The sequence below is a fragment of the Cervus canadensis genome, chromosome X, assembly GCF_019320065.1.
Source record: "Cervus canadensis isolate Bull #8, Minnesota chromosome X, ASM1932006v1, whole genome shotgun sequence".
NCBI classification, from domain to species: domain Eukaryota; kingdom Metazoa; phylum Chordata; class Mammalia; order Artiodactyla; family Cervidae; genus Cervus; species Cervus canadensis.
Window position 1 is genome coordinate 12617632 of NC_057419.1, and position 10236 is coordinate 12627867.

The following is a 10236-nucleotide window of genomic DNA, read 5'->3' on the forward strand; positions in this document are numbered from 1 at the left end:
TCTGGGACTCCTATGATTCAAATGTTGGGGCATTTAACATTGTCCCAGAGGTCTCAGAGGTTGTCTACATTTCTTTTTTTTTCTTTTTTCCTCTCTACTTCATTTATTTCCACCATTCTATCTTCCACATCACTTATCCTATCTCCTGCCTCAGTTATTCTACTGTTGTTTCCCTCCAGAGTACTTTTTATTTCAGTTATTGCATTGTTCATTATTGATGGACTCTTTTTAAATTTCTTATAGGTCCTTGATAAACATTTCTTTCATCTTCTCAGTCCTTGTCTCTAATCTATTTATCTGCAACTCCATTTTGTTTTCAAGATTTTGGATCATTTTTACTGTCATTATTCTGAATTCTTTTTTAGGTAGACTCCCTATCGCCAACTCTTTTTGTTTGGTTTGGTGGGCATTTATCATGTTCCCTTACCTGCTGAATATTTCTCTGCCTTTTCATCTTGTTTATATTGCTATATTAGGGGTGCTCTTTCTGTAGGCTTGAAGTTTGTGGTTCCTCTTTATTGTGAAAATTGCTCCCTGCGGGTGGGGTTGGCCTAGTACCTTGTCGAGGTTTTCTGGTTATGGGAGCTTGTGTCTCTGTTCTGGTGGGTGGAGCTGGATCCCTTCTCTCTGGAGGGCAATGAAGTGTTCAGTAGTGAGTTTTTGGGATGTTTATGGGTTTGGCTTGGATTTTGGCAGCCTGTATTTGAATATTCAGTGGTGTATTCCTGCTTTGCTGGAGAATCAGTGTGGTATGTCTTGCTCTTGAACCTGTTGGATCATGGGTGGAGCTTGGTTTCAGTGTAGGTATGGAGGCTTTTGGATGAGCTCTTGTCTATTAATGCTCACTGAAGTAGGAATTCTCTGAAGTTCTCAAGTTTTGGAGTTAAGCCTCCTGCCTCTGGCTTTCACTCATATTCTTGCAGTAGCCTCAAGAGTTCTCCATCCATACAGCACAGCTGATAGAACATTTAGGTTAATGGTGAAAAGATTCTTCACAGTAAGGGACTCCCAAAAAGGTTCAGAGTTACGTGTAGAAGAGAAGGTGGAGGAGGGAGATAGAGGTGACCAGGAGGAGAAGAGGGGAAGTCAAAGGGGGGGAGAGCAATGTAGCCAGTAATCAATTCCCTATGTGCTCTCCACAGTCTGGAACCTTCAGAGAGATTCACAGATTTAAGTAGAGAAGAGAGGGGGAGGGAGAAGATAGAGGTGACCTGGGGGAGAAAGGGAGAGTCAGAAGGGGAGAGGGCAATCAAGCCAGTAATCACCCCTAAGTGAAAATGGATATTGAAGCTTAGATTCTTAAAGGTACTAAACTGATAACAAATAGAAAAAAAGCAAAGATTAAAAACCAAGAGTAGAGCTTAAACAAAACATCATCACAAAAATTATAAAATATATATATGAAATTTGGTTTTAAAAATATTTTTTATTTTACCGCAAAAAAATTTTTTTACAAGGTAGTAGTAGCTTGTAAAAATGAAAATAAAGGAGTAATAAAGAACCTAAAATTTTAAAAATGATAATAGTAAAAATACATCTAAGAATTTCCTTGAAGTTGTTGTGGGCAGTGTGGGGTCAGTTGTTTCAGACAGTTCCTTGTTCCAGCTTGTACTTCTGCTGAAGTTCTATAGCCCCTTTCCAATGTTTAGTCAATATTAACTGTTTTTATATGTTGGTTTTTACCTGTCAAGTGACAGGTTAAAAAAAAAAAAAAGTGACAGGTTTTTACCTGTCAATTCCAGAGTGGTTCCCTCTTGTTTATTTTGATTTCCTCTGTTTGGAAGTCTCTTTAGTGTCTAATTTCTGCCCTGACACAAGGGGGCAAAGGTGGTCACTTATTTAGGCTCATTTGTTCAGTTGTGTTGTGGGGACGGAGGAGCACTGCAAACAAATGTCACTGGTGTGTGTGTGGGGGAGTAGTCACAGTGTCTGGGTTTGCCCCAGCTCACAGTGGAGTGCTCTTTCTGGGTCTAAACTGCTTAGGCTCCAGGTTGCTCTGCAGGTGTGCTTCCAAAGCAGGCCCTAAGTTTTGTACACTTCCTGGACCTAAGCGGCTCAGGTTCAGGATCTCAGGTACTCCACAAGGGCATAGACTCAGTTGGCATGTGTTTCGTGCCCTTCCCAGGTCCAAGCAGCTCAGGTAACCAGGTGCTTGGTGAGCTCACTGTCCCAGCTGGACCATGCATCTTAATTACCTCCCCAGTCTGGGCCACTCCATTTCCCGGGTGCACTGCAAGAGCCCGATCTCAGGTGTGCCATGTGTCTCCTCTGGGGAGCTGATCTCAGGCTGCAACTCTCCTTGCAGATAGCAACTGTGCAGGATTCTGGGAAGATGTGGTTAGCAACTGGGAACCTGCTCACAGTTTGCTGTAGGATGCCATTTCTAGGGCCGAGACTGCCCCTTGCCTTCCTGCTCTGGTTGTCGCACACCTGACTCTCTGCCTCCTATGGGGAGAAGGGTCTGTACACAGTCAGCTAGCTCTCCTATGGTATTTGCTCAATCCTTTGTTCTGTGAGCAAGCCAGGCTGCATTAGGTTAGAGCCTTTCGCATGAAGGTTCTCTTTTTTTCCTCTCTGGCTATCCCAGTTTGGGTTGCTGTCTCTCGTTAGCTCCCTCAGATTGTCCTCAGGGCATTCAGGCCTGGTCCTTACCCTAAGCATGTAGTTTGTGCCTCTCTGTCCAGCCCTCACTGGTTGGTGGCCTACGGGAGCAAAGACCTGATGGGCATGAGGGGAGAGGCCTTGTCATATGGATGACTGAGGGGAAAATTCTTGTTGTAAAGCTGGTTTGGTAGTGCAGAATTCTCTCAACTTTTGTTAGTCTGGAAAGGTTTCATACCTTCATGAAATCCTAATTAGAGTCTTGTTGGGTAGAGAATTCTTGGTTGTAGGTTCTTCCAGTAGTCATGTACAGATGTGAGTTGGACCATCTCTGATGGCAGAAAGTGAAGAGGAGCTCAAGAGCCTCTTGAGAGTAAAAGAGGAGAGTGAAAAAGCTGACTTAAAACTTAACATTCAAATAACTGAGATCATGGCATCCTGTCTCATCACTTCATGACAAATAGATGGGGAAACAATGGAAACAGAGGCAAATTTTATTTTCTTGGCTCCAAAATCACTGCAGGTGGTGACTGCAGAGGTGAAATTAAAACACGCTTGATCCTTGAAATCTGTGACAGCCCTAGCCCTAGGGTTAAAAAGCAGAGACATCACTTAGCTGACAAAGATGCATATAGGTAAAACTGTGGTTTGTAAAGTCTGTTGAGAAATCAGCTGATAATCTGATGTAAGCTCCTCTGTATGTTATTTGTTGTTTTCCTTTTGTTGTTTTTAATATTTTATGTTTGTCTTTAATTTTCATCATTTTGATTAATATGCATCCTGCTGTATTATGTATTACCCCTTGGGTTTTTGCTGCATTTTTTTTAACAGAACAGTGATTATTTTTTAATTTCTTTTTTAAAAAGTGTATCTATTTAATGGAGTAAGCTGACACATACTTGTAAACCAAAAATGTAGCTTCTTAAGCATTTGGTAATATAGAAAAATCTCCCTGCCACCAACAGCATGGCCACCTTACTCTCACGTGGAATTACTGTCATCTCCCAGGCATGTCCTTACCCTCTATCAAAAAAGAGACCATAGTACTGTACAAAGCACGGAGGCAGAGCCAGTTTCTTAGTGGGCTTGTCCCAGAGACTGCTGAAGCAGGTGGGCAGCAACACCAAACCCAAGTCGGTGCCTGGGTTGTATTTCTAGATTGGCGTGACCAGGCACTCTGGCACCTACAGAAGCAAGGGTGTTCTCTCTCCAGCTGGCTGTTCCTTCTGGAAGAGCCCTTTGCTCTGGGCTAATCAGCTGTAGGGCCACTCTCTCAGTGGAGGGATGTGGTGGCTAGGGTCCAAGAATGTTTGTCACTCTGTGCTCATGCTCTCACTTTCATAACTTGTATGCATGGGGAGGGAAAAACAGCTGCCCTCTTTCTCTTTAAATCTGTAGCATAATTCCATTTACAGCCAGCATCTGGTATACTGCCAGGATAATAAAGTCACTCATTTGAAAAGGAATATTCATGAAAACTCTGCAGAAATCCACATGGAGAGCTCTCCTGAGTATACCTTCAAAGAGATGTAAAAAAGGCTTATGTACAGGTAACTGTCCATGGCCAAGACCACCAAGTAGGAGGCAATGAATCCACAACTCAGGATATTAAGTATTCATAAGCAGCCTGTGAAAACAACTGGAATGAAAATGGCTATACAAGAGAAGTTCACCCAGAAAACCGTGTCGACATGGAAAAATCTTTGGGTTTCTCAGGGGGGTGAAGAAAACCACTGTTGCAATGAGGAAGCCTAGCACCAGTGTGACACACAGCATGCAGAGCATGAGGACTACAAATCACCACCAAGTAGCTACCAAGGAAATTCCACTGATGCTTCCAGCGATGCCCCTCACAATCAGCCGGACATCATACTTACTAGGTGTAATGAAACAGTGCATGCAAAGCTGGTGCTCTGGGACAACCGAGAAGGAAGGGATGGGGAGGGAGGAGGTGGGGGGGGGGTTCAGGATGGGGGACACATGTACACCCCTGGCTGATTCATTCATGCCAATGTATGGCAAAAACCACCATAATATTCTAAAGTAATTATCCCCAAATAAAACAAATTATTTTTTAAAAAAGAAGAATCCCATGAAGATAAAGCCTATAAAAAATAGTTTTGTTTTCCAGAATTTGTATCCAAAGAAAGAGATAAAGAGCCTAAGCAGGGCAAAAAGAGTCAAGAAGACTTTGGTAGACACTCTTCCAAGAGAAGAACAATTACCGTCCTCTGCTCAAAGCTGCATGCATACATGTGAGCAGGGACATAAGCCAGGGACGTGTTTAGAAATGTACCCTAAATGATGACGTTGTAAATTACACCTTGTCTTCAAAGAGAAGGAAACACTTATCATCAGCTGTTAGGGTGACCATCTTGACAGCATTGGCCTGTACCTGAGGCATCTCGGCCATCCTGTGTAGGTGTGTCAGCAACGCTTCTTCAGTGTGGTCCTTCTCTGGCAGAAACAACTGATAGGTATCACACTGCAACCTCCACCTGGAGCCTGGGCCTGTCTTGACATCACAGAGCAGAGGATCTGTGTCTCTCGCGTAGCCTAGATTTGCTGGAACAAATTTTATAGTTGTTTCAAAGAAATTATACTCCAAGTAAATACTAGCGTTGATATCGATTTCAAATTCCAAATTATAGCCACCAGGGAAAGGATCACTTTCCAAGTAGGAGAGTGGAATGGCCGGCCACATTTTGGACAGGCTCAAGGTCTAACATCTGCAAGTGCCAAGCGCATATACACTGCTGACAAAAGACTGGTTTCCATCGCTGCTGCTGCTGCTAAGTCACTTCAGTCATGTCCGACTCTGTGCGACCCCATTCCTGGGATTCTTCAGGCAAGAACACTGGAGTGGGTTGCCATTTCCTTCTTCAATGCAAGAAAGTGAAAACTGAAATTGAAGTCGCTCAGTTGTGTCTGACTCTTAGCGACCCTGTGGACTGCAGCCTACCAGGCTCCTCTGTCCATGGAATTTTCCAGGCAAGAGTACTGGAGTGGGGTGCCATTGACTTCTCCAGGTTTCCATTAGATGAGTGTAATTAGACCAGAGTCCAAGAACGGAAACAAGTCCTTTGTCATTGCCATCCTGGAGGCATTAGGAAGGATTGTCTCAGACAAAGAAATTGTTGTTTTCTGATACTGTGAGTGTATTTGGAAAATAATGAAAGTGACATTGCTGGAAATATGACCCCAAATAGCTCCCTCCGGGAAGCTATTGAACTCCAGGTATCTAACTTTCCCCACAGAAAATTCAAGGAGGGTTACTGAAGCCAGCACCGCAAGAAGCAATAGCCAATGGAGCCCCATCGCTGTCTTGCCAGCTCTACCCCAGGGTGCCTGCACCAGGTGCCATCACTTCCCAGATGCAGTCACTGCACACCTGTCAACCCTGCAGAGCCCATGCACCCCAGCCCAGCAGAGGGTTCCAGTACCCCTCCTTGGATTTATGCCACCTGGGACTCTGTGCTTCCTGAACTTGGTTGACCATTTCCTTTTCCATGTTAGGGAAGTTTTCATTTCTTATCTCTTCAAATATATTCTCAGTTCCTTTCTCTCTCTCTCTCCTGCTCTGGGTCCCCTATAGTTTGAATGTTGGTATGTTTAGTGTTGTCTGAGAGGTCTCTTGGGCAACTTTTGTATTATTATTATTTTTCCTATATTCAGTTCTACAGCAGTCATTTCCACCATTCTGTCCTCTAGGTCATTTATCCATTCTTCTGCCTTATTCTGCTACTGATTCCTTCTAATGCATTATTTAGCTTACTCTGTTCCTTACTTTTTCTAGGTCTTTGATAAACAATTTTTGCCTCTTCTCAATCTTTGCCTCCATTCTTTTTCTGAAATCCTGGATTATCTTCATTATCACTATTCTGAATTCTTTTTTCTGGAAGGTTTCCTATCTCTACTTCATTCGTTGTTTTTCTGGGGTATTAACTGTCTTTTAATCTTGAACAAAACTCTCTGCTTTTTCATCCTGGTTAACTTCCTGTGATATGGTTTTTGTTCTAGACACCACGGGGTTGTTTCTTCCTCCGTCTTCTGCCTGCCCTTTGATAGATGAGGCTAAGAGGCTTGTGTAAACTTCCTGATGGGAAGGACTTGTTGGGGAAAACTGGGTCTTTCTGGGGTGCGCAGGGCCTTGCTAACTATAACTTTAATCTGGTTATCCACTAATGGGTGGGGTTGTGTCCCCTTCTCGTTAGTTTTTTGCCTGAGATGACCTAGCACTTGGTGAACAGGCTTTATGGTAGGGTTAGTATTGACCTCCAACCTTCCAGGACAACTACTGCCAGTTCCCCCATGTCTGTAGTGAGCCCCTGCTGAAACACACCTCCACTGGGGATCCTGCAACCCTCGCAGATAGTTTTGATTTGGTGTCCTGCGGGGTCACTGCTCCTTTCCTCTGGGCCTTGGTGTAAGATTTTGTTTGTGCCCTCCAAGACTGGAGTCTCTATTTCTCTTTTCTCCAGTACTGTGTTTTGTTTTCAATTATCTCTAGGTATTTTTTATTTCCCCTTTGATTTCTTCTGTGATTTATTTGCTGTTTAGTTGTACATTGTTCTGCCTCCAAGTTTGTATTTTTCTCATAGCACTGTGGTTGTCGATGTATGGTATGATTTCACTTTTCATAATTTATGAAAGCTTGTTTGTGGCTCAGCCTCATCTTATTGATTTTTTAATCAATATGTAATGTCCTCCATTGTGTCCTGTAATAGTCTTTTTTATTTTAGTCTACTTTAAGTATTGCTATTCCTGCTTTCTTTTGATTTCAGTATGCATGGAATGTTTTTTCTGCCCTATCACTTTAAGTCTGTATGTATCTCTAGGTCTGAAATGAGCCTTTTGCAAGCACTCTATATTAGGGTCTTGATTTTGTATCCATTCAGCTAGTCTGTCTTTGTTGGGAGCATTTAACTTGTTTTGTCTAAAGTAATTATCAATGTCTATATTCTTATTGTTCTTTTCTCAGTTGTTTTGGGCTCATTTTTGTAGGTCTATTAGTAATGACCAGGCAAGTAAATCTGTGCTAAATTTCTATTTATTTTTTTACACCAAGAAAAGTAAAACTTTTTGGCACCATTGGGAACATATTTATAAGCTTTCTTTTCCATTCAGTATTTTCAGTAGATATTTTTACTCAGTAGGCTTACACACTACTAATGATATCACCTCTTGCTTTCTTGGTATTTCCCCCCCCCCCCCTTGGTATTTTTAATTAAATACAAATTGTAATTGGAAATAATATATATTCTCTTTCTGCCTTTTTTTTTTTCCTTTCTGCTTTTTAAATTGACTTTCCACAGAATATCCCAAGAAGCTGGTGGAGGAGTAGTAGGAGGAGACCACTTTCTCCCCTACAAATTCATCAAAAGATAATCTGAATGCTGAGCAACTTCCACAAGACAACTTCTAAACGCTGGCAGAGGACACCAGGCACCCAGAAAGGCAGCCCATTCTCTTCAACTTCAGTCATCAAACACAAACTGATGACTGAGTTTGAAGGAACTCCATCTGATATCTGTGCTTTCCTAAACCACCTAGCACTGAATTGCTGTGAGCACTGTGAGAAGCCACAGTACTAATTCCACTAATATAAACATTTATACTTTACCCATGATCTGTATTTGCTGGGATTGTGGTGAAAACGTTTTTTCAAAGAGAAAAGAATTAAAAGAAATGAGGACAACTTCAGAGACCTCTGGGACAATGTTAAACTCACCAACATTCGAATCATAGAGGAGTCCCAGAAGAAGAAGACAAAAAGAAAGCCCATGAGAAAATACTTGAGGAGACAATATTTGAAAACTTCCCTAAAATGGGGAAGGAAACAGCCACCCAAGTCCACGAAACCTGAGTCCCAAACAGGGTAAACACAAGAGACCTATTAATCTAAATAATGAAGATCAAACACAAAGAGCAACTATTAAAAGCATGAAGGGAAAAGCAACAAATAACACACAAGGGGATTCCCATAATGAAAACAGCTGAGCTTTCAATAGAAACTCTTTAGGCCAGAAGGGAATGGAAAGACATACTTAAAGTGATGAAAGAGAAAAACTTACAACCCAGATTACAGTACCCAGCAAGGATCTCATTCAAATATGAAGGCGAAATCAAAAGCTTTACAGAGAAGCAAAAGCTGAGAGAATTCAGCACCACCAAGCCATCTCTCCAACAAATGCTAAAGGATCTTCTCTAGAAAGGTAACACAGAAAGGGTGTATAAACTCGAACCCAAAACAACAAAGTAAATGGCAACAGGATTATCAATTGATTTACCTTAAATGTAAATGGGTGATGTAATGTAAAAGTCAAGGCTATGGTTTTTCCAGTGGTCAGGTATGGATGTGAGAGTGGGACTGTGAAGAAAGCTGAGCACTGAAGAATTGATGCTTTTGAACTGTGGTGTTGGAGAACTCTTGAGAGTCCCTAGGACTGCAACAGATCCAACCAGTCATTCCTAAAGGAAAGCAGTCCTGAATATTCATTGGAAGGACTGATGGTGAAACTGAAACTCACAATACTTTGGCCACCTAATGCAAAGAACTGAATCATGTGAAAAGACCCTGATGCTGGGAAAGATTGAAGGCAGGAGAAGGGGAGGACAGAGGATGAGATGGTTGGATAGCATCATCAACTCAATGGAAATGACTTTGAGTAAGCTCCAGGAGTTGATGACAGACAGGGAGGCCTGGCCGTGGTGCAGTCCATGGGGTCAACATGAGCTGGACATGTGTTCATGGGCTGCAGCACGTGGATTTCCCGACCTTTGCATTGCCTTGTCTCATCCATCTTTGGTTGCCTGGCTTCTGGCTTCATTGGGAGTGTCCTTCAGGACCACATGACAGTGTGGTTCAGCTGTGAAGTACTCTTTCTCCTCATGGTTTGTGTTCATATTTTATTTTCTAATGGCATAAAAACTTAAAAAAAAAAAATAGATTCAACCATCTTTACAGAATACATAAAGTATCCTGTGTCCTTGGTTTAAAAGAATCTGTGTGTAAAAATACGCCTGGAAAAGTTCTTCCATCTTTTAATCCTTTTCTTTTTAAAAAGATAACAGTCTCAGCATGCTTTCTATTGCATGCTTAGCTGGAGAAAGGTACAGGTAGGTGTCCCATTTCCCAGCCACTTTTCAAAGATGCTGACTTGTTTAGAAAAGCAGGTACCCAGTCGTATTTACAAGGACATCCCTGTTTAACCTGTCCCTTGGTTGGAAAAGGGACTACTAACCACAGGGTTTTAATTTCTCCAGCTGCTACAGACCCTTACTCTGCCTCCCCAGCTGGTCTGGGAAGAAGGGCAGGTTGCTGACCTGTGATGTCTCAGAGGGGAACCCTCCTTCCCACCTTTCCACTAGTTGAGTTTCACTCTTCTGCTTGTTCACCTGGGTATCACAGGAGAGTAGCAGACAGTGGAAACCATTGTCTGACCAGAGTCATGGTGGTGAAGGTGTAGAAAGGTCCAACCCCTGCTGGTAGAAAATTTTCAGAACAAAAGCAAGTCCCAAGAACGTTTAGCTGGTAGTGTCTGGATCAATGATGAGGCAGTGATTGCCAAAGTCCCAGTTCTAATCTGGACAGATGCCAAGGCACTGTGTCCCTGGTGGTTGGGGCTCAGAACA

General features: G+C 42.5%; 1 pseudogene; it reads right to left on the reverse strand.

Moving 5' to 3' along the window:
* Positions 1–3218: 3218 nt before the first annotated feature.
* Positions 3219–8612, reverse strand: LOC122434956 (annotated as a pseudogene).
* Between the last annotated feature and the right edge of the window lie 1624 nt (positions 8613–10236).